General features: G+C 42.4%; 1 protein-coding gene across 5 annotated transcripts in view; it reads left to right on the forward strand.

Moving 5' to 3' along the window:
- The first annotated feature begins 4352 nt into the window (after positions 1-4352).
- tbc1d24 (TBC1 domain family, member 24) overlaps positions 4353-24186 on the forward strand; it is a 50161-nt gene continuing 30327 nt past the window's right edge. For 2 of the 5 annotated variants that reach the window (XM_052021173.1, XM_052021177.1), the window contains exon 1: positions 4353-4435. The gene's annotated coding sequence lies outside the window, so the exon portion shown is untranslated. Of the gene's footprint in view, positions 4436-19935; positions 20011-24186 lie in introns of those variants that run through there. The other 3 variants (XM_052021175.1, XM_052021176.1, XM_052021174.1) reach the window with 3 other exon arrangements.

Consider the following 24186-nt stretch of genomic DNA (forward strand, 5'->3'; position numbering starts at 1 on the left):
TTTGGACAGTAAAGAAATTTAATTCCCCAGTAATTAAATTTCTGTATTTCTGTTCAACAATTGTTATGTATTTCTCCCACAACTCATTATTTTAGGAGGGTGAATATTCCAGGTACTGTCTCAGGTTTACTGCTTGTCCATTCTCCTTCCAGTATCATATTCCCCAGTAATCTGTACACAGCATTTACCTCTTGTTGGATGCATTCCTTAGAGCTCCATTGATTGAAACAAGGCCTTCTGACTGCACCATGAGTTGCTACACTGATCCCAACTACCCGTGACCATATTGACCATGAACAAAAATCTTAAAATTCTCCTTGTCTTTGTTTTTGCCAAGACTGTCTTGCAATATTCTTGCAACACCTCTTGCCCCACCCCTTCCCTCCACCTTTTTATACTAACTACCTCCTCTCTTTCTTTCCAATCCAGATGAAGGGTCTCGACCCGAAACATCAACTGTCCATTTCCCTCCATAGATGCTACCTGACCCACTGAGTTCCTCCAGAACTTTGTATGTTGCTCCAGGTTCCAGCATCTTCAGTCTCTTATGTCTGCAATATTTTCTGTCTGAGCTTATGTCAACAGGCTGCATTTAAAAAGCACCTTTAATATTAAAAAGCATCCTAGGAGTATTAGCAGGCAAAACTGACACAATCATAAGGTGAATGTGGAAGCCAACCAGAAGCTTGATCTTGGAGATAATTTTAAAGAGATCTTGAAAGAAATAAACATTGACAGTATAGAGAGGGAATCCCAATGCTTAAGGCTCAGAGAATTAGAGGTATCTAAAGTCAAGCCTTCAGACCCTGGTTATCCACCCTATGTTTTATATATTTTAGTCACTGTAAAGGGTACATTAGCATTATTGGCCCTTCTGCCAGTGAGTATGAAGATTGGTTCTTATCACCAATTTAAGCTATGTATATAAATGAATGAGGGCAACATATATATATATCTGTGTGTGTGTGTGTGTGTGTGTGTGTGTGTGTGTGTGTGTGTGTGTGTGTGTGTGTGTGACTACAGATTCAATTGTAGGGTCCTTGGTTCCCTTGACCTTATCGCTGATCCACTTAATCTTGCATCAGGTGTCTGAGCATCCATACTACTAGTGAAAGAGCTTGAACAAAAAGAGAAACTGTTATCAGCAGACAAAGAGCATGGGGAAAAATCGAAGAAATTTGCCACAGCAGACACAGTGCTGCCTCCACATACCAATTCTAGTAGAAAGTAATTGCTGCCTGCAGAATTATAATGTTAAGTAATCCAAAACTAAGCTCCACACATTTGGACTTGATGTGTGGACAAACCGGTGCTCCAGGATCAATGACTTTCCCCGTTTTCTTTCTGTAGATTTTCTTCCCCTGAAGATGTGTCTGTCTCATCTGCTGCCATCAGTGGAAGAAGAAGTACACAGCCAGAACAAGGCTAGTGAGCAGCACTCCGACATTTTAAAATCAAAACCAACAAGCATGAGACCAGAGGGTCTGCCAAGCCTAGTCCACACTCATGACAAAACAGTTCCTTCTCCAATCATGCAATTCTTTGGGAGAGGCAAAACAAATTACTAGGCCTAGAAATGAAAAGGCAAAAATACTCAGGAAAAACTCTGTGCTAACTTAGCTTGGACTAATTAAACTAGTTTGGAGATCAGGTGTTAAATATAAAATCACATCTTCTATATGATGTAATCCCACCCCACTCAGGAACCAGTCAAGCTTTTGAAGGCAAAGTGTCAGCACTCATCATATCAGGTGGCAACTCTTCAATATAAAAGAAGAACTGCCTAACATCCGGCCTATTGCTCCTCTGATCTCAAGAGATTCATACAGCACACAAACAGGCCATTCAACCCACATCCATGCCAAACGTCAAGTACCTATCCATATTAATCCCATTTACCAGCAAGGTTAATATGGTAGGTGATGCTCTCATTCCTCCACTTTTGTTGGGCATCCATGTGCTCCTGATGAAAGACTCCTCAGTACATCCCAGATGCTCCTTCTCCATTTTGATTGCTCACCGACCAGGGATTTCCAATGAGTTAGAAAAAACATTGGATTACACCCTTGATGCATTTTCTTTGTCCTCCTGGTACTCTCTAGTCATGATGGAGCTCAGAAGAGTGCATGATGCAGGAGTCCAGTGTCAGACATGCAAATCACAGAATGTTTATAACACAGGAGGAGGCCATTCAGCCAACTGAGTCTGCTCCAGCTTTATTCCAGAGCAATCCAGCTGGTCCCACTTTACTGTGCTCTCTGCATTGAACTTTCCTTTTGGATAGTTTTTAAACTTCCTTTTGAATGCTATGATTGAAACTACCCCCACTAATGCCCCTAGCACTGCCTCCACTCTCTAATCACCCACTGCTTAAAAAAGTCCTCACTTTTGCCATTCACCTTCATTCTATGTTCCCAAGTTTTTGATCCTTCTGCCAAATAGAACAGTGTTTTTCTTCCTACTCTTATCTATACCCTACATGATGTCAAATATCTCAATTTCCTCTGTTCCAAGGAAAAATAAACCCAACCTCTCCACATAACTAAAGTCCCTTGTCCAGGAAATCATTTTAGTCGATCTCTTATGCACCCTCTCTAAAGCCTTTACATTTTCCCCAAAGTTTAACACCCAGAAATGGCTAAAAATACTCTACCTGAGGCCAAACTATCATTTTCATCATGATTTCTTTGTGCTTGTAGTACATAGTCAGGATCCCCTATGTTTTTAACTCCTTTCTCAACCAAACTTGCCACTTTCAACACACATGCAGCCCCAGACTCAAGCGAACAATATCTTTCAGAGCTGAGTGAGTGTAATCAAGGCCTTGGTTCTGAGGGTGTTGGCAGGAAAGGGGATGCTCACTTTGGTTTATATATCTGTTTGTCTTGGTCTTTGAACATTTTTTCCTCAGATGACTAAAGCTGTGCTGGTGCACTAGAGGCAGTGTGAATTTTGTCATCAACGCCTGCCTTTGCTGATGGGTGGCTCCCAAGATATGGTAAATAATCAATATTTTCCAGTGTCTCATCGTGGATATTTATTGCTGGAGGTCAGGTTGCTAGAAGACCTTTGCTTTATGGTTGTATAGTGTAAGGCACATTCTCCCATATGTTTCTGTGAACATTGACTTGAAGCTCGACCTCTAAGTGTACACACCTGCAAGCTTTGTCTGCGACTGAGGTTGCAGTGATATTTGTTTTGGAGCAGAGTTGATGGAAGTTGAGCAACTTCCCACTTGTCCTGTAGATTAGCTCAGAGACAGAAAAGACTGCAGATGCTGAATCTGGAGCAAAATAAACAAGTTGCTGGAGGAACAGTGGGTTAGGCGGGATTTGTGCAGGCAAGGGGACAGGTTTTTTTAGTAGATTAGATCATCTAGTCTATTTTTGAGGTGTGAAGTGGCAAGGTGTTTCTCTCAACCAGTTCAAGCTCTATGTTTGAACCAGTCTCAATGAAGGCATTCAAACAATCTGCTACATGAACTCAGCGGGCTGAGCAGCATCTGTGGAGGAAAGGAATTGTTGATGTTTCAGGCCAAAACACTGCATCAGTCCTGATGGAGGGCTTTGACGCGAACCTTTGAAAATTCCTTTCCTCCTATAGATGCTGTTCAACCCGTTCTACCAGCAGATTGTTTGCAAATATGATCCGGATTCTAGCATCTGCAGTCTCTTGTGTGTCAATGAAGGTATTTTCCATTGTTTCTTCGTTGAATGTATAATTGGTTTATTATTGTCACATGTACTGAGATACAGTGAAAAGCTTTGTTTTGCATGCCATCCATACAGATCATTCCAAACATAAGTACATCAAGGTAGTGCAAAATGATAAACAATAACAGAATGCAGGATATAGTGTTGCAGTTCCATAGAATGTGCAGTGCAGGTAGACAAATAAGGTGCAAGGGCCATAATGAGGTAGACTGAGAGATCATCTTTATCGCACAAAAGGTCTGATGACAGTGGGATAGAAGCTGTCCTTGAGCCTGGTGGTGCGTGTTCTCAAGCTTTTGTATCTTCTGCCCCATGGGGTGTGGAGACTTATGCTCAGTGTGCTTTTGCCTGAATCTAGGAGCCTGTGATGCTGCTGCAGTTTTCCTTTATACTGTACCTCACCGGACTTGTACACACCACAATAAACTCGCCCTGTACCAAGCGGCCGTCGAGCATCACCGCCCTTTGGTTGGCGCCACTCGCTCTATTCATTCATTGTCAAGCTCTCTCTTCTGAAGGCGAGGACCTTCAAGTCACAAGCGCTGCGGAGGAATTATCTGCGGAATCCACTCACCAGAAGTAAAAAATAAATTAATTGAATTTACCTCAACCGCCTCTGGTAACGCTGACTGGCGCCTGCGCGTTGGCGGGAGGGCAGCTGGAAGGGCGCATGCGCGGTGGCGCCGTGGGACAGTGGGCGACGGCTGCTCGGGGTGGCGGCGGTGAGTGGCAGATGGCGGGAGACCGGGGCCGCACCGAGAGGGTGGCGGTGGCCAGAGCGAATTGTGTCTCGGCAGCTCTTTCGGTGCCTCATGTTGGGTTTATGAAGCGGTGTGGGCTCTGCCCCTTTCCCCCGGAGCCCGAGACTGGGTGGTTGTCCACTGGGGCCGTGCACCGGGGGAGGCAGGGTCCCTCACGCCCGCCCGCCGCCTCTGCAGATGCACAGCCGCCCGCTGACGCTCGCACTCCGGCTGGGCTCGGCAATGCCAGCTCGGGAGAATGAGAACCGACTTTGCATTGGGGAATGCGCAGGTTCCAGTCTCAGTAGCGTGCAAGTTGCAAATTAATTGGTTCTGACTGTCGTGCAAGCCGGAATACGAGTTGCAAATCGTGTTCAATGCCATGTTTAAAGCGTAATTTAAACTGTCATAGAGTCATAAAGCACGGAAACGAGCCATTCGGCCCGCCGTGTCCGTGACAGCCACCCGGCATCTATCTATTGCTAATCTCATTTTCCAGCACTTGGTCTGTAGCCTCAATGCGTGGGGTTCAGATCCTCTTCTGAATAGGCTGTGACGAGTGTCTGCCTCCACCATCCCCTTAGTAGTAAAACGTCCCAAGGTAAAGAATCAAACAAAAACTGGCACGGAGCCATGCAAGTAGGACAGGACCAAAACAAAAGGAGCTAGACTTTAAACACTTAAAGGGAGTGGTGAAGGATAAGTGAGGAAGGCATTTGAGAGCTTAGCAGGTTGAGAGTTGCAGGCATAGCTAATGACAGTGGAGTGATTAAAATTGGTGAAAGTCAAGAGGTCAGAACCAGTAAAGCGAAGAAATTAAAGTGTTGTAGGGGTGGTGGGGTTTAGAGGTGGGAAGGGATGAGGTCATTGAGGGGTTAAATGCAAAGATAAGTACAGGTAGTCCCCAAATTATGGCAGGATTCCTTCTGTTCCTGAGGATTGTTCATAACCTGAATTTTTCATAAATTGGAAATGAACAGAAATGTGTGGGGGAGGATCACAGAAACAGCTGTGACAGAGTGAACAGGCATGGGAAAAACAGCTACCAGCCGGCCTCACTGACTCAGTGAGTGAGCAAGTGAGTCTGCTCAGCACTCCCAGCTCAACCCAGCCCCTGATTGTTCGGGAAGGGGGTGTGGGGAAAGAAAGCAGGCAGAAGTGCTCCGTTCCTGCTGGTAGAAGATGCCTGCAGCAGCTGGCAAATCCATCTCTATCCATCATGTCGGCCTCCCAAACACTTGTTTGTATGAATGGGGTGTTTATAATCTGAGGATGACCTGTATTTTGAAATTAAGGTGTTCCTTAACTGAGAGCTGATGTATGTCAGTAAGCAAAAATGAAGGGAGAACACTATGGTACGAGTTAGTTCACAGTTTGCAGAGAGTAGAATGAAAAATACTGTCTGGTAGTATAAGATAGAAGATGTAATGGGGGTGGAATTAAAAGATTTTAGTGATGGTGTAAATATATAACTCAAAGGATTAAGTACAACAAGGTTGTGAAAAAATGACCAGGTATGGATCACTTTGGTGATGTGCCAGGAACTGATGATGCTGGAGAAATGTTCTGCTGATGTAGTTCTCAATGTTGGTCAAACAGTATGACCATTTTGCAACAGTGGAATGGCTGAGAGACAGTGGAGAGGTAGAAATGAAAGTTGTCAATACATGTGTGGAAACTGGCACTGAGTTTTTAGATGCTGTGGGTCATATATGGTTGGAAGTGGAGGGGTCTAAGGTGAGACCTTGGAGAAAATAGAAATAATGGGAAGGAAAACCATTACTGGCAATTCTCTGGCTGTGATCTGATTGCTAAGAATGGTCCCACCCAATCGATGATAATGGAGGAGGATGATGTAGCTAGCAGTATCAAAGGCTGCAGACAGGTTGAGAAGGACAAGGCAGGATAGATAATCAATGTCATAAGCATGTCGAATGTTGTTTTGTGACTTTAAGTTGTATTTTGGTACTGTGGCAGGGATGGAAACCTGATAGGAAGAATTCAAACAAAAAACTTTGGGTAAGATGGGCAAGAATTCGAGACTGCAACAAGTTCAGGAACATTGTGGAGGAAAGGGAGGTTAAGCTGAGGTGTTATTTTGGAAAGGATAGAAAGGTTGATTTTTCTTCTGAAGAGCGGGAAGACAAAAGGAAGAGTGACAGTGTTTGAGAAATGAGAACATGTAGCAATATCAGCTATAGTAGGGGCTGGGTGTGTGACCAATAGTAGGAATGGCGTTGAGGGTTCAGGTGGTGGGTCTTTGGACGATGAGCTTGAAGAGGGAATGGGGAAACAGGATAGAAACTGAATAATGAAGAATTGAGATTGAGTGGACAGGACAACAGTCTCTTTTGTCTTCATACTGAAGTGAAAGAGGCAGGTGAGAAGGTGATCTTGCTCTCGGTCACAAAGAATCTTTGAGTTCACACTTGTTGAAGATAAGATAGGAAGAGACAAGGAAACATGTTTTAAAATGATAGCTTACACTACAGAGGATAAACAGATTTATCTGTGAGGTCCAGGAAAAATGCTGGAATAATGAACAATTTTGGCAGCAAAGAGCAAGGCCCTGATAGTTTTTGTGGTGGAGAATGGCTATACCAATTGTTCACTAAAACATTTTAAGTCTCCATCCCTTGGATTAAATGCAGCAGTGGTGAGAATTGTATTGGGAAGTAAAAGTTTTAATGTTTTTTGTCTGTTGTGATTAAGCCTTTAGCATTATTGCACTTGAAGGTTATGCCTTGAAATCTTGCCGCAGAGTCTTGAACGTAAAAATCTTAAGTTGACACTCTAGCGCAGTATTGAGAAGTGTTGCATTGTTAGAGGTGCCTCCTTTTGAAGTTAAGTTGAGGGCCCACCTGCTACATAAGGTTGACATTAAAAACCCCAGGCCATTATTTGAAGAAGAACAGTCAGGTTATCTTTGATGCAGTGGCTGATATTTATCTCTGAACATTATGTAAAAAAAACCTATCTGGTCATTATTAGATTGTCAATTGCATTTTCTACACAGTAACAGAAAAGATGTACTCCAACTGCTGTGAAACCTTTTGAGATGATCTGAGGTTGTGAAAGGCACTTTGAAAATTTGAATCTATTATGGGGGCTCTGACATGAAAAATGAAAGCAAGAGTATTGTTGCTCAGATTGGGAGTTACAGAAATGTCCTGATTAACAGAGGGCCAAAGGATAAACAACTGGGATTTTGAAAGTGAATTGTAAAAAAAAAAATTACTTCCTTGGATGGCACGGAAAGAAAAGAAGTCCAAGGAGATGAACGTGGTAAGCGGGAGAAGGGAATGAATGGTGAGCAGTACAAGGAGTTGGTCAAAGTATCCTGGGTCTGTGATTGGTAATGTCAATAGAGAAGTGTTTATAACAAAATACCAACTGCTGGAGGAACTCCGCAGGTCAGGCAGCATCTGTGGAGGGAAATGGACAGTCGATGTTTTGGGTCGAGAGTCTTCAAATGTTTATTTGCAGAGAGCTTGTGGGGAGAGGGAGAAGGAATTGGGTAGGATACCAGTGAATTCCTAACAGAAGAGTATAATGGAGATTGAAATCTTCCTGAATGAGAAGTAGAATCTGAGGGTGGAAAGGAGTAAAGATATCTCATTGAGAAAATGTTTATGGCACTTGGATGAGTCCCAGAGAATTTTAATTGCACAGAGACAAGTGGAACCAGGTGAGATTCTCAGAGATGGAGAAAGTGCCTGAGAAGTAGAGGTCAAACCAAATTGTAATTTGAAGAGGTCTTCCACATGCTGTAACGGTCTGGGTTGGGGCAGGTAGACAGTCGATCCAGGCAGTGAGGTTTCATTCAGGGGGCAAGGTTGTTAATTAGATTTCTCTTTAACACACTTTGAGGATGATTTTATATACGCTGCTTTTAGTCCACACAATAAAATATTTAAATCTGTAAAATTCACATGATCACTTTAACTTGGAAACGGAAGCTTCTGTTGTTTGAGTAGCAGCCTGTGTGTCAGCATTCCTGTCACTCCATAACACTGACTGTGTTGGTAAAGCATGGGAAAACCCTAAAGGAAAATTGTTCGTTACCTTTGGTACATTCTTTCTGTTTGCTCCCATCCCACCCCCACCATCCCCCACGTTAGCTTTATGTTCATTGTTGCTTTCATGAGGTGTGAGTTGCTAGCCAGCTCAGAATTTCACTTAACAGGACAGCAATTCTGCATCCACCAGCCCTGAGTGCTACAACATGACCATGTGACCTGGCATTCACTGTCTTTTAAACCATAAATTGAACAGAACCTGAATTAATATTATTAGTTTCAATAAGCGGCACCTCCCTCATCCACCCACAGGAACGTGTCAAACATCCCCCAGAGATTATCTTCGTGCTTGCTGTTAGCTGAATTTTAAGTCGACAGATCATGTTCCATTCCTAACCCTCCCACTTATCAATGCCAAGATAAATGCTTCACACCAAAATGAAGTCTTTTGACTGGTAAGTTATTCCCTTTTAATGTTTCAGCTGTTTCATAGAGCTAAACAGCACAGAAAACAGGCCCTTTATTTGTCAGGGAATACATATATCCAAGTCAAATTTGAATCTTTCAGCAACCTTGTCCTATTAAAAAAAAATTCTGTAGTCCATGGTAAATGGATAGTTGATAACATGCAGATTGCTAAACCGTAATGGTTCATAATATCCAGGACTCAGCTGTGCATTGCCGAAGAGAGAAGTAATAATCTTGTTGTGTTGTGGCAGCCAGCGACAATGTGGATGTGGAGTGGCCCTCTAATCTCCATAGACTTTTGTTTTTAGTGCTGATCTTGACATGAATACTCTGTAAACAATGCTCAAGATCACTATTTTTCAGCTTGTATTCAAGAGACTTGAGTGTCATAGAGTTGTACAGCATAGAGACTGGCCCTTTGGCCCACTGCAACAATGCTAACTGTCATGCCTGTCTGCACTAATCCCACTTGCCTGCATTAATTCCATATCCCTCTATGTTCTGCTCAGATGCTTCTTAAATGTTGTTACAGTTCCTGCCTCCACCACCACATCTAACAACTCATTCCAGATGCCAACTGCGCTTTGAAAAATTTACCCCTCAGAGTGGTTACAAAAGTTCCAGTGTAGCAAATCACCAGCTAAACACTGGCCGTTAATAGAATGGGGCTCCATTGTAAATACCTTGCCTGCTTACCAAACTATCAGACAAGTATTCCATATGGATATTTGTGCTGTGATAATGGAACCTATGCTGGAATATCCCTTACAATGATATTGCATCATTTTGCTCTAATCTCTGTGGATTATTTTAGTAGCTGGAGCAGGGTTGTGGATGTTGGAAATCATGTTCATGTTGTTGTAATTTTTACCTAGCCTTTTCACATCAGTAGGCTCTCTGTTTGGGAATAGTTTACATCATGCCAATTCAGTTTCATTCATTGTTTTTAAATCATAGAAGCATGGGTAAGCCATTTTCTTGTTCAGCGCTGTTCATTTAAATCATGGCTAATATAGTTCGCTCCCCTGCTTTTTGTTCCACCTTGCTTGATATGCCTCACTTGGGGAAAAATGCATTGATCACAACACAAATTACTGAAATACACAAAGCTCTCTCTTCTTGCCCAACACTTGGCTGATCTGTGATGTCCTGTGTGTGCCTCGTGCCTTTTAGTATCTTCTGCTTCAATCAGTTAACAAACATAAAATTAATATGGTCCATTGAAATGTGCTTTCCCTAATGTGTCAGTGAATGAAATGCACGTGATCGAAGCAGTGATCTTGATGTACGTTTCATTGTTGGTTTTGCAGGGACAGGTAAAGCAGGTTATGTAGAGCATGGTACAACTGTCCAGATCTAGCAGGTGCTCAGTAGCGACTCTGCCCATTCATTTTTTCAGACTTTAAATCTATCACAGCTTCTAAATGTAAATTTGAATTCATGGTTTTATTTTAAAATTGCACATTTAGTAAGAGTGGGGAATGGACCTGACTGAATTGCTCCACAAAGGACCAGCACTGACTGAATGGACCAATTGACCACCTTCTATGCTGTTAATAATTCTAACATATCCATTGTTATTCCCTTGCCCACTTAGATTCAGTTAAGACTGGTTTATTAAAATGTCACTTTGTGCCTTCTATGCATCCTACTAAGCCACATTCATTTTGCAAAGCTTTTCAGCTGTTTTGCAAACATTATTTCAATACTGTCCATTCTTCTTACCAAATTGAATTTTCTGTGTCAGATTAACTGAACTTTACTGCAGGACAACCTATGTTAGAATGCACTCCCTTTGGCAGAGAAGTACAATGCCTGTTGCAAAGGAAACCTTGTGTAGTAAGGAGGAGTAGCTAACTCTGAATTCTTGCCTCGAATATCCCTTCCCATCCAGTCACATGTCCTATATTTCTAATATTTTATAACTGGAAGTAATTTTTTTTTAAAAAAACAGCCCTGATGACAGTTGTGAAAGGTTCCTCGTTGCAGTCCACTGCAGGTTATTGCTCATTGCGGTCCGCTGCAGGTTAATGTTTAATTCCTGAAAGCTTCAGGACAATCCTGGGGGGTTAGCAACCCCATTAGTGTGACTTGTCCATCCTCAATAAGGCCATAAACTCAGTGTATCAGATTGCATTATGTAAAAGCATCAGAAAAGATCTTTGGAGGAAGTAGGTTTGGCCTAATGCTTTTATTCCCAGTCATGCATTGTAGGCATTATGCTTGTTTGAACATATATTTGATGGAAGTTTGGGTGAAGAGGAAATGCTCATTTACAACATTCATTCCACTTCCTTTTTTCAAAAACATCCTGAGACATGGTATTGTGTGGACTGATGCTAAAAGTGCTGTTTAATTTTTTTTGTGAAGATTAAGACAAGGGAACATCTAACTATTAATTGACCTAAGTGTAGAGGAGCAGAGGGATCTGGGGGTTCATATTCACAGTTCACTGAAAGTTGCCTCACAGGTGGATAGAGCAGTTAAGAAGGCCTATGGGATGTTAGCTTTCATAAATCGTGGGATTGAGTTTAAGAGCCGCGAAGTGATGATGCAGCTTTACAAAACTCTAGTTAGACCACACTTAGAGTACTGTGTTCAGTTTTAGTCGCCGCATTATAGGAAGAATGTGGAGGCGTTGGAGAGGGTGCAGAGGAGATTTACCAGGATGCTGCCTGGATTAGGGTGTTTGGAATATGAGGAGACGCTTAAGGTGCTAGGGCTTTATTCACTGGAAAGGAGGAGGATGAGAGGAGACATGATAGAGGTATATAAAATATTGAGAGGAATAGATAGAGTAGACAGCCAGCGCCTCCTTCCCAGGACACCCATGCTCAAAACGAGAGGGCATGGCTTTAAGGTTATGGGTGGGAGGTTCAGGGGAGATGTCAGGGGGAGGTTTTTCACCCAGAGAGTGGTTGGTGCATGGAATGCACTGCCTGGGGTGGTGGTGGAGGCAGATACATTGGACAGGTTCAAGAGTTTGTTGGATAGGCACATGGAAGAATGTGAGATAGGGATATGCGGGAGGAAAGAGATAGTGTGAGGGTGGTTTGATGGACGGCACAACATGGTGGGCTGAAGGGCCTGTTTTGTGCTGTATGGTTCTATGGTTAAATAGGAATGGGCAATATAGCCAGCAATACCCACATTCTACAAATAATCATATAAACAAAAGTTTGTACGGACTTCCAGAGGGCATTCATATAATTACAGGAAATTTATGACTTCGGCAGGAAGCCCATCATGTCCATACCAATTGGGAAAGAGTTACCCAGCCTTTTCCTACCCTCCTAGCCCTCTAGGTCAAAGATCTGGGGGTACACAGTAGTTTTCAAATGGGACAAGGATTTCTGTCTCTACCACCTTTTCAGAGAGTCCGATTCAGTCCCTACAGCCCTCTGGGTGGAACAAAAATACCTCATCTAATCTTTACTTCAAACCTGCACCCCTTGGTTTTTGACCATTCTGCTCAGGGAAATGTATCCTTCCTATTTGCATATCAAGACCCCTCATAATGTTATACACCTCAATTAAATTTCCCCTCAGTTTCCTCTGCTCCAAAGAAAATAACTATCCAGTTTTTCCTGATAGCTTACTTGTAAATCTCTGCTGCACTTTTCAGTTCCATCACATCTTTTCTATAACACGATGACTAAAACTGTATGCAGTACTCGAGCTGTGTTGTGACTAGTGTTGTTTACTATTCTAGCATAACCTCTCTGCTCTCATCTTCAATGCAAGGCCATTAAATGAAAACATCCTATTTACCTTTTTTAACCACTTTATCAACCTGTTCTGTCAGCTTTAAGGATCCGTGCCATCTTATCTGAATTGAATTCTATGTACCACATTACTACCCAATGGACCAGCTATCTGTATCTTTCTGCATTCTACTTTTCCTCCTCGATGTCAATCACACAGCCAAATTTTTGTATCAGGTACAATTTTCTTTATCATGCATCTTACGTTTGAGACCAAATCATTAAAATATAGTGCAAAAAGCAAAGGACTGGGTACTGAGCCCTGTGTAGAACCCAATGGTAACAGCCTTCCAGTCACAAACACCCATTAAACATTTCATATTATTTAGGACATAGAACTGTACAGCACGGGAACAGGCCCTTCGGCTCACAATGTTTGTGCCCTAGTAATTAAACACCTAACTAAACTAATCCCTTCTGCCTACGCAACGTCCATATCCCTCCATTCTCTGCACATTCATCTTCCTGTCTAAGAGCCTCCTAAACACCTCTATTGTATTTGCCGCCATCGCCACCCCTGGCAGTGCATTCCAGGCACCCACCACTTTTTTTTAAAAAATACACTTGCCTCACTCATTTCCTTTCAACTTGCCTCCTTATAGCACCTGCTCTCCAATAACTTCCCCACCACTGACATGAGACTTACTGGTGTATAGTTTCCAGGATTATCCCCATTTCCTTTCTTGAACAATGGAAGGGCATCCTCTGGGACCTCGCCTGTGGATAGGGAGGACACAAAAGATCTTGGTCAAGGCCCTAGCAGTCTCATCTCTTGTCATCAGGCCCTGGGAACTTATCCACCTTAATGTCCTTCAAGGGACCCATCACTACCTCTTTCTTTATCTCAAAGCGCCCTAGCATATTAGCGTGCACAACACTGATCTCACTATCCTCCATGTCCTACTTGGTAAATACCTACACAAAGTACTCATTCAGGACCTCGCCCACGTCCTCTGCCTCCAAGCACATGTTTCCTCCTTTATCCTTGAGTGGTCCTACCCTCTCCGTAGTTATCCTCTTGATGTATGTATAGAATGCCTTGGGATTCTCTTTAATCTACTTGCCAAGGACTTTTCATGGGCCCCTCCTGGATATCCTAATTCCTATCTTGAAATCTTCTCTAGCTTCTTTATAATCCACAAGGGCTCTGTTTGATTTTAGCTTCCTAAACCTTGTATACGCTTCCTCTTCCTTCTTGATTAATTACAAATGCTTCCTTTTTCTTCTTGGCTGCCACTCAACCATTTTTGTATCTAATTTGTCATCAACGCCTCCCAGCCCACCCCTCCTTTCCAGATTCCAAAGATATTCCCTTTCTCTGACCAACCTTCCTACTTTGTAGCTGCACTAATGCTGTTACCTTACAGTTCCAGGATCCTGACTCTGGAATGCTGTCTTTATGGAGTTTGTACGTTCTCTGTGACTGCGTGGGTGTTTGGGGTTCATCACAGGAGTTCTGGTTTCCTCCCATATCCTGAAGGTGTGCTGGTAGGTTAATTGGTTGCTGTAAATTGACTCTGGTGTAGATGGCCAAGGAGAATTGGACTGAGTTGAAGACCATTTGAGAGAGAGTATGTTTCAGGGAATAAGTGGGGGAATGGGACTAATGGAAATGCTATGAGAGAAGGAATAGACTCAGTGGGTTGAATGTCCTCCCATATAAGGAAATATGAGAAAATACGTGGGACCTTTTCAAAAGCTTTGCTAAAATTCATATCAAGTGCACTACCCTCATCAACCCCTCTTGTTACCTTTCCAGCCCTGATGAAGGGTCTCGACCTGAAACATCGACTGTTTATTTCTCTCCATAGATGCTGCCTGACCTGCTGAGTTCCTCCAGCATTTTGTGTGTGTTGCTCCAGATTCCAGCATCTGCAGAATCTCTTTTGTCTCTGTTAACAAATCTATGTCGACTCTCCTTGGTTAATTTGTCCTTTCCTATATGAAGATTAATATTGATTCCAATAACTTGCCCATAAGCGGAGTTAAATTAACTGGCCTGTAATTATTTACTTTATCCCTTCCTACCTTTTTAAACAACATAACTACTCCTGTAACAAAAAAAGATTGAAAAAATGGTGATCAAAGTAAATTCCTCCGTTGCTGCTTTTATCAGGTTGGGATATGCTTCATCTGGTCTTAGTGATATCCAACCATAGTCATTTGATCTCTATTAATATTTCTCACATTCTCCCTCCACTGGTATTGTTTCTGTCTGTAAAGTATTCATTAGGAACCTTAACTACTTCACAAAAAAAGGGCCTATTTATATTCTATGCATCTATTATAAAGGGAGGGAGGTTTTACTACAACTTGACTAATATATATTTGGAATATTAGTACAGTTCTGGAGTCAGTACATTGAAAAGGATTTACGGTGAAACTTCAGTCAACGCTAATCGATTGTTTAGAAATCCTGATGGTTTGGCATCGGCTTCTGGGGTTCCCACACTCCTCAACCCACCAAGGTCGGGGGTTCCTGTGTTCCCTTTAAATTTACCTGTTTTGCTGAAAAGTTTATCACACCCACTGTGTAACATCTTTAAAAATTGAATTAAAAGTATCCTGGAATATTTAATAATTGGAATGACATCCAATAGTTTGGAAAATTTGCTCATCTGGTACCATCAAGTCCCAAGCATGGTGGATTAATGGAGTTTTACTCTATTGAATGGAGCACAGTATGCATTCACCAGAATATTCAGAGTCTCCATGAATTACATTTTAAAAATGAGCAACTCTTGTACTCAGAACAAACAAAGTTAAGAGGTGATTTGAGACAGGTTTCTGAAAGGAGCTGGTTAGGTAGTTGGAGATAAATGAGTTTTCGACTGTTGAGGACCAGATGATGTAACCTTAAAATCAGAGCCATGTCATTCAACAGAGACTTCTATTCAGCCGATCTGACTTCTGAGAACAAAAATAGCAGCGACAATAGTAATAGAAACAGTTCATTTAGTCCAACTTGTGCACATTTGTGTTTACCCATCATCTCAAACCCACTTAACTACTCTGTTCCCATATCCCTTAATCCTCTTTTCTTTAACCACCTATCAGACTGACTATTTAAATGTTGACTTGGTCCACGCTTCCATTACCAACTACAATAGTATGTTCTACAACCTCAGCTCCAAGGAATAAAAACATTTTCCCTGCTTTCTCTCCTAAACCTCATGCATTTAATCTTATTTCCATGTTCTCTCATTCATGTCCACTCAATCACTGGAAAAATTCTGTTCTTCTCACCCTGTACTAACCCTCCATATTTTTAAATGCCACTGTCAAGTTGTCCCTTAATCGCCATTTTCAAACAAAAACTGACCCAATTTTTGTTGTCTGTCTTCACATTTGTATTTCTTCACACCAGGCACTACCCTGGTGAAACTATGGTGGAACTTCTCTATTGCCTCACAATCCTTACTATAGCTGAGTCCACAAATTCTCACAATACTGCAATTGATCTAAGTTTTTATATAAAATCACCATTATATCTCTACTTTCAGACACTAGGTCTCTTTGCCGTAAAGTCCAGATAAGATAATTGAAAACAAATCAAATTAAAATATGAAAGGATCCTGAGTCAATCAAATTAAAATCACCTCAGAATCCTTTCTCGCCACTCCCATTCTCCTCTTTAGACTAGTCATCTCGCCTCTTTTCCTCCCACAGATGCTGCTCGACCTGTTGAGTTCTTACAGCAGATTGTTTGTTGCTCCAGATTCCAGCGTCTCATGTCTCCAAGTCAAAATAGAAAGTGTTGGAATTTACATCAACTGAAAAGAATGGATTTAATACCATTCTTTAAATGAAACTCATATTTAGGCGCTCCAAAGTAATTGACAGTTAAGACAGCAAAACATTCAACCCACCATCCTTTCCAGATACAAAAACAGAACATGCTGGAAATACTCAGCAGCTCAGGCTGCATCTGTGGAAGGGAAACATAGCTAATGTTTCAGTTTGAAGAGCCTTTATAACAACTGGGAAGGAGACAACTGATGCTTGTAGAGCGGCAGGGAGTCTCTGGGGCAGGGGTGGGTGTCTCTGATAGGTGCTTTCCAGATGTTCCTAACAGTAAAATCCTCATACATTATGCTGGAAGCTTGACAGAAAAATGTTCACAAAAACAGAATGATATGAAGAGACTGCACTGTCTGGCCTTGCATGATATTCTGTGTGTTAACCATCCTCTCCCCTTCCCCAGCCATAACAGCACTATCTGGTATCCTGCACTGGAGGGAATCAATGAGGTCTGGACTCCATAATTCACCAACCAAGGGCACAAGAATAGGGAGGACCCCTTTGAGCTGGTGCCACCATCCAACAAGATCATAACTAGTGTGTTTGCCAATTCCACACAGCTGTGTTGACTCGATATCTATCAATTGCAAATTGTGAATGCAAGCCCTGATCTATTTATACCCTTGTTTACAAATAATAACCTCTCCTATAATCAGACATTAGTTATGTGAAAGCTTCCAAAGCCATCTGCCATTCTTGCAATGTAATCATATTTTCCTTGGAAGACGTGTAATCTATCAGCAATGTGTGCAGTATTTCTTCTGTGCTCCTCTCTGGAGTCTTGCCAGGAATTAGTCATCCAGTGATCTTGCTGAGTAACTTAATCAGGCCTAGCTATCCTTAGCTGAGCTGCAATTTTATGACTGCATTATAAAATATACTTCCTTAATATTCTCTCTTTATTTTAGATTTCTAGCATCTGCATTACTTTGCATTTCATTTCCCCAAATTACTGTTGTGGTTCGTTATTTTACTACTTCTGTTTTATGTTCTGTCCGTATTATCCAGAGGGAATACACTGTTGACTTTTGTGTGTTAAAAGCACCATATTGCATCGTAATTATTCTTACAAGCTAGATTAGTCACATGCAAGGTTGTAGTACAACCAATTTATCCAAGGTCAGTACCTCTGTATGATGCAGTAAGGTATTTGTGCTCTGACCCAATAACCAAATGATTGTTACATATGGACAATCCAACTTTTTATAGCTTGTTTATAAATAATAACCAGTCTTCTAGAAATTCTTGGTGCAGGTGACTTTTTAACTTGAGATGTGTTCCTGCTGGTCTCAAGCACCATGCAGGAACTGGAGTGAAACGGTCAAGATATTAATTTTATAGTTCAGCCAAACAAAAAGCTAGTGATTAGCAGCATGATGGATTCTGGAAAGCTAGTTAGTCGTGAGTGTTGGCATAAGAACTTGCTCCACAAGCAGAAATGCTGGGAGTTTTCAGCACATCTGTTTTGGTTGAGGACTCTCCCAAACTGAAAAATGAGCTTGGCCATATTACAGTGTAAACAAAAGGGAAGGGAAACACATACACAAGCTTTAAGTTAACTGATCTACAAGTAATAGACAGGAGAAACAAAGTGATGTGTAAATAAGTTAGGGAAAGGTGAACAATGGTGTCACGTGCAAACTTGGTCATTATTCCATTTTGCAAGCCATTCATTAAAATTACAAGCACCCCTTTCACCATTCAGCCTTTGTGATCCCATTGGCAGTTGGTTCCCATTCAATCACCTCCCTTTGCTGTTCAACTTTTCATTTGTTGTGCTTTTACTAACTGGAGTTCAGTTCTATATTTTTGTAACTAACTGATGTGGAATAGCTTTGCCCTGAATGTTTTCTTCTGAATCTCCCAGGTCAGTAAGTATTCCATGTCTCCTGCACACTTAAGAATTTGGACCTATCATTCAGATGATCATATCAGTTTTGCTTCTTCTCCTCAAAAAAAAGTTCAGCAAAGGCTGAGTAGAGCATGGAATATAGAGCTTGATCGACTTACAACTTAAGTAATGAATTTTACATACTTATTCTGGTGTTCATGAGAGGCTGAAAGTATCAAGCAGGTGGCTTTTTCAGGTGCACATCCTTTGCATTGGCAAAGGGTAAACCTTAAATTGGAGGATCTTTGCTCTCATTCAGAATTTTATGCAACAAATGAGGTTTGTCTTGTGCCTTTTGCTAGTACAGATGAGAGGCACCAAAAAGTTGTCTGGGTGTTAACATGGATGGATCAATAGTTCTCAGAAAAATCTGCCGCAAAAGTTTTCCTCATCTTATGTCTGGGCTTCTTGTATACTACTAGATACTGTAGGTGTTAATTGCAATGATTAGCTAACAACTCCATTATGCCTGTGCCAGGATGATAATAATGGTCCTTTAGGTAAAGATAATATATCTATGAGGTATCTAAAGAGAAAATAGAGAAATTTTTGAAAGATTAGGGAATTCAGGGCCAGCTTCTACCCCACTGTGATAAGACTATTGAAAGGTTCCCTTATACAATGAGATGGACTATGACCTCACGATCTACCTTGTTGTGACCTTGCACCTTATTGCACTGCACTTTCTCTGTAGCTGTGACACTTTAACCTGTACTGTTATTGTTTTTACCTGTACTACATCAATGCGCTCTGTACTATCTCAATGTAACTGCACTGTGTAATGAATTGACCTGTACGATCAGTATGCAAGACAAGTTTTTCACTGTACCTTGGTACAAATGACAATAATAAACCAATACAATGGGGAACTGGCTCAGAAGAGGAGATGAGACCTGCCCCTTTTCTCTTTGGAGAGAAGGAGGATGAGAGGTGACTTGATAGAGGTGTACAAGATGTTAAGAGGCATAGACTGAGTGGACAGTCAGAGACTTTTTCCCAGGGTGACAACGGCTAACACTAGGGGACATAATTTTAAGGTGATTGGAGGAAGATATAAGGGGGATGTTGGGTAAGTTTTCTTTTACACTTTGTGTGGTGGGTGCATGGAACGCACTGCCAGCAGAGGTTGTGGGGGCAGATGCATTAGGGACTTTTAAGAGACTCTTAGACACATTACTGATAGAGAAATGAGGGGCTATGTGGGAGGGAAGGGTTAGATAGATCTTAGAGCAGGATAAAATGTCGGCACAACATTGTGGGCCGAAGGGTCTGTACTGTGCTGTAGTGTTCTATGTCCTGTTTTCTTGTGTATTGCCTATATGGTGAGTCCTCAACCAATTTCAACCTGTTGAGTTGACAAGTATTTCCTACCATGGGAAGGGAATTTGGAGGGCAAGTAAGTTGGTCTATTTCTGCATACAACCTTGAAAATAATATGAAGAAGCATTTAATAGATTAAGTGAATGAATAAAAGTATGACAAATATTTTTTAATATAGTCAAATATGAGATCATCCACATTGGACTTAAATGGGACAAGAAAAGTCCTTTCCTAATGTTGAAAGCTGAATAATTAGAACCACAGGAGACCATGTACATCGTTAAATTATCACAGGTAGGCACAAAAATAATCAAAAAGACTAATAGACTGCTATTATTTATAACCTAAAATACAGGGTGAAGAGACTACAGGTGCTGGAATCTAGTTGAAAGGGACTGCAGATGCTGCAATCTAGGTGGCATGAAGATTGAATTCTCCCACTTTAAGTAATTCCACCCGCCCCCCCCATGCTGCTTCTCTTCTTCCCTTTCCTAGCCTCTTTTTTTTCCCAACTATTTTTTTTTCCTCTCTCCTTACCTTTGACCCATTCCCCGGTGGATCTGCTCTCCCCTCATCCCCACACCTGCCTATCACTATCTCTTACCTGCATCTACCTATCGCCGCCTTGTGCCCACCCCACTTCCCTTCTTTTGTCCACCTATCGCTGCTCTGCTTTTCCCTCCTATATATTGGGCTTCCCCTTTTCCTATCTTCAGTCCTGAAGAAGGGTCCTGACCCAAAACATTGACTGCCTGCTTTTCTCCACGGATGCTGCCTGGCCTGCTGAGTTCCTCCAGCATCATCGTGTTTTTCCATACACGCAGGGTAAATCTTGTGCTGCAACTGTACAAAGCCCAGGTTATACTACATCTGAAACACTTGAGAAATTCTGGATAGCACACCTTTTGAAGGATGTATTAGCTTTGTGGATACTGTAGTGCAGACTTAAACAGATTGATACCTGGACTCCAAGGGTTAAATTACAAGGTGAGATTATACAAACTAGCTTTGTTTTGCTGGAAATGAAAAGGGTAGGATGATTTGTATATCAAAACATTCAGGGTATTGGAGGTATTTAATAGAATCATTTGCCATGGGTTGGAGATTTAAGGACCAGAGACAAAGCCTAAAAATTAGAGCCAGTTCTTTTGTGAATGCAACCAAAATAGAATTGCTGGAAGATTTCAGCCATCAAGCATCTTCTGTGGAAAGAGAAACCATTTAATGTTTGAGGTCAAAGACCCTTCATCAAAACTGAGGAAGAAGAAGAACAAGGATACACAAGATGCTGCAGAAGCTGGAATCTGGAGCAAAAACAAATGACTGGAAGAACTTAGCGGGTCAAGCAGCATCCATGGAGGCAAAGGAATGGTCAGTGATTCAGGTCGAGGCCCTAAAGAGCGGTGCATATACCCCTGTTTATATCAACAGTGTTGAGGTTGAGGGGGTTGAAAGCTTCAAGTTCCTTGGAGTGAACATCACCAATAGCCTGTCCTGGTCCAACCATGTAGACGCCATGGCCAAGAAAGTGCACCAGTGCCTCTACTTGCTCAGGAGCTAAAGTGGCATCTCCCGTTTGACCCTCACCAATTCTTATCAATGCACCATAGAAAGCATCCTATCTGGATGCATCATGGCTTGGTATGACAACTGCTCTGCCCGAGACTGCAAGAAACTGCAAAGAGTTGTGGACACAGCCCAGCATGTCACGGAAATCAGCCTCCCCTCCATGGACTCTTGTCTACGCTTCTCACTGCCTCGGTTAAGGCGCTGACATAATCAAAGACCCCCCCCCCACCCCCGACATCCTCTTTTCTCCCCCTTCTCATCGGGCAGAAGATAGAAAAGCCTGAAAGCATGCACCACCAGGCTCAGGACAGTTTCTGTCCTGGTGTTGTAAGACTATTGAATGGACTTCTAGTACGATAAGATAGACTCTTGACCTCACAATCTACCTTATGGTCTTGCACCTTACTGTCTGCCTGCACTGCATTTTCTCTGTAACTGTAACACTTTATTCTGCATTCTGTTATTGTCTTCCCTTGTACTACCTCAATACACTGTTGTAATGAAATGATCCATATGGATGGCATGCAAAACAAAGCTTTTCACTGTACCTTGGTACATGTGACAATAATAAACCAATTTACCAATTTACACCAGGACTGAGGGTGTAGAGGGAAGAAGGCCAGTATAAAATTCTGAGAGGGAGGGGTGACACAGAGGCAGGTAGGTGATAGCTGAAACCAGGTAAAGGTGAGATGATAGATGGAACCAGATGAGGGAGGAGATAGGAAAGGTGAACAAAGAAATTCAGGTTATGGGTGTTTGGGTGATAGACTGATAGAACCAGGTGAGGTAGGGTGGAGTCTAGGCAATGTTGGGGGGGTAGTGGGGGAATTTGAAAGGGAGAGAGACCCTGGGTGGAGTGGTGGGGTGGGAAAGGAACACTGGGAGTGGGTTAGCTGAAATGGAAAATTCAATATTCATACCATTGGGCTGTAGGCTACCTGACAGATATAAGATGCTGTTCTTCCAGTTTGAGTTTGGCCTCACCGTGGCAATGAAGAAGGCTGAGAACAGACCAGTCAGTGTAGGAAGGGGAAGGGGAGATGAAATGACATGCAACCAGAAGCTCAAGATGGCAATTGTGAACAGAGCACAGGTGCTCTGCAAAATGGCCATCTAGTCTATGCTTGGTCTCACCAGTGTTGAAGAGGGCATGTCATGGGCACCAAGTGCAATGGACCAGATTGGAAGACGTCCACCTGGGATGGTTGTTTAGATCCCTGGATGTTAATGAGGAAGGAGTGTAGGGACAAGTATTGCACCCCCTATGCTTGCAGGGGAAAGTGCCAGGCAACAGGGAGGGATGGGAAAAGATGAGTGGACCAGGGGGTCATGGAGAGAGTGGTCCTTGGAGAAAGGGGTGGGGGAGAGGGGAAGGTGTGACTGGTAATGGGATCCTGTTGGAGTTGGTGGAAGAGGTGAAGGAGAATATGATGCAGAGGCTAGTGGAGTGAAAGGGGAACTCTGTCTCTATTCTGTCTAGAGCAAGGGTGGAGGTGGTAAGAGCAGACATGCAGAAAACGAAGGAAATGCATGTTAAGGCTCCATCAACTACAGCACAGGGAAACCATCTTTCTAAGACTGTGAGGAAGGATAGGCAATTGAAAGGGCAAAATTGCAGTCAGTTGGATGGCTGAAGTGTGTCTATTTTAATGTGAGAAGTATCAGGAACAAGGCTGATGAACTTAGAGCGTGGATAAGTACATGGAACTACGATGTTGTGGATATTACAGAGACTTGGCTGTCATGAGCAGGAATGGCTGCTGGATATTCCAAGGTTTCGATGTTTCAAAGGGGACAGGGACGGAGGTAAAAGAGATGTGGGAGTGGCTTTGCTGATGAGGGACAGTATCACAGCTGTAGAAAGGGAGTATTCTACAGACCCCCGCAATAGTAACAGAGACAGTGAGAAACAGATCGGGAGGCAGATTTTGGAAAGGTGCAAAAATAACAGGGTTGTTGTCATGGGTGATTTCAACTTCCCTAGTATTGATTGGTACCTCCTCAGTGTAAAGGGGATAGATGGGGCAGAGTTTGTTAGGTGTGGCCAGGAAGGATTCCTGACACGGTATGTGGACAGGTTGACTATAGGAGAGGCCATACTGGACCTGGTACTAAGCAATGAGCCTGATCAGGTTTCGATCTCTCGGTGAGAGAGCATTTTGGAGAGAGTGACCATAACTCCTTGATCTTGGAGAGGGATAGGATCAGACGGTATGGAAAGTATTTAATTGGGGGAGGGGGAATTATGATGCTATTGGGCAGGAAGTTGGGAGCGTAAATTGGCAACAGATGTTCTTGGGGAAGTGCACAATGGAAATGTGGAGGTTGTTTAGGGAGTACTCGCATGGGGTTCTGGATAGGTTTGTCCCATTGAGGCAGGGTAAGGATGGTAGAGTGAAGGAACCATGGTTGACAAAAGATGTAGAACATCTTGTCAAGAGGAAGAAGCTTACCTAATGTTTAGAAAGCAAGGTTCAGACAGGGCTTTGGAGAGTTACAAGGTAGCCAGGAGGGAGCTTAAGAATGGACTTAGGAGAGCTAGAAGGGGGCATGAGAAGGGCTTGGCGAGTAGGATTAAGGAAAACCCCAAGGCATTCTACACGTGCGTGAAGAATAGGAGGATGGCTAGAGTGTGAGTAGGACTGATCAGAGATAAAAGAGGAAACATATGCCTGGAGTTAGAAGAAGTAGGTGAGGTCCTTAATGAATACTTTGCTTCAATATCCACCAGAGAGAAAGACCTTGACGTTTGTGAGGATGGCGTACGACAGGCTGATACGCTAGGAAAGAGAATACGCTGGAGCTTTTGGAAAAAACATTAAGATAGATAAGTGACTGGGGCCAGACGGGATATATTAGTATGGGTATTGGTTTATTATTGTCACTTGTACCGAGGTA

Source organism: Pristis pectinata, chromosome 8, assembly GCF_009764475.1.
Source record: "Pristis pectinata isolate sPriPec2 chromosome 8, sPriPec2.1.pri, whole genome shotgun sequence".
NCBI classification, from domain to species: Eukaryota; Metazoa; Chordata; class Chondrichthyes; order Rhinopristiformes; family Pristidae; genus Pristis; species Pristis pectinata.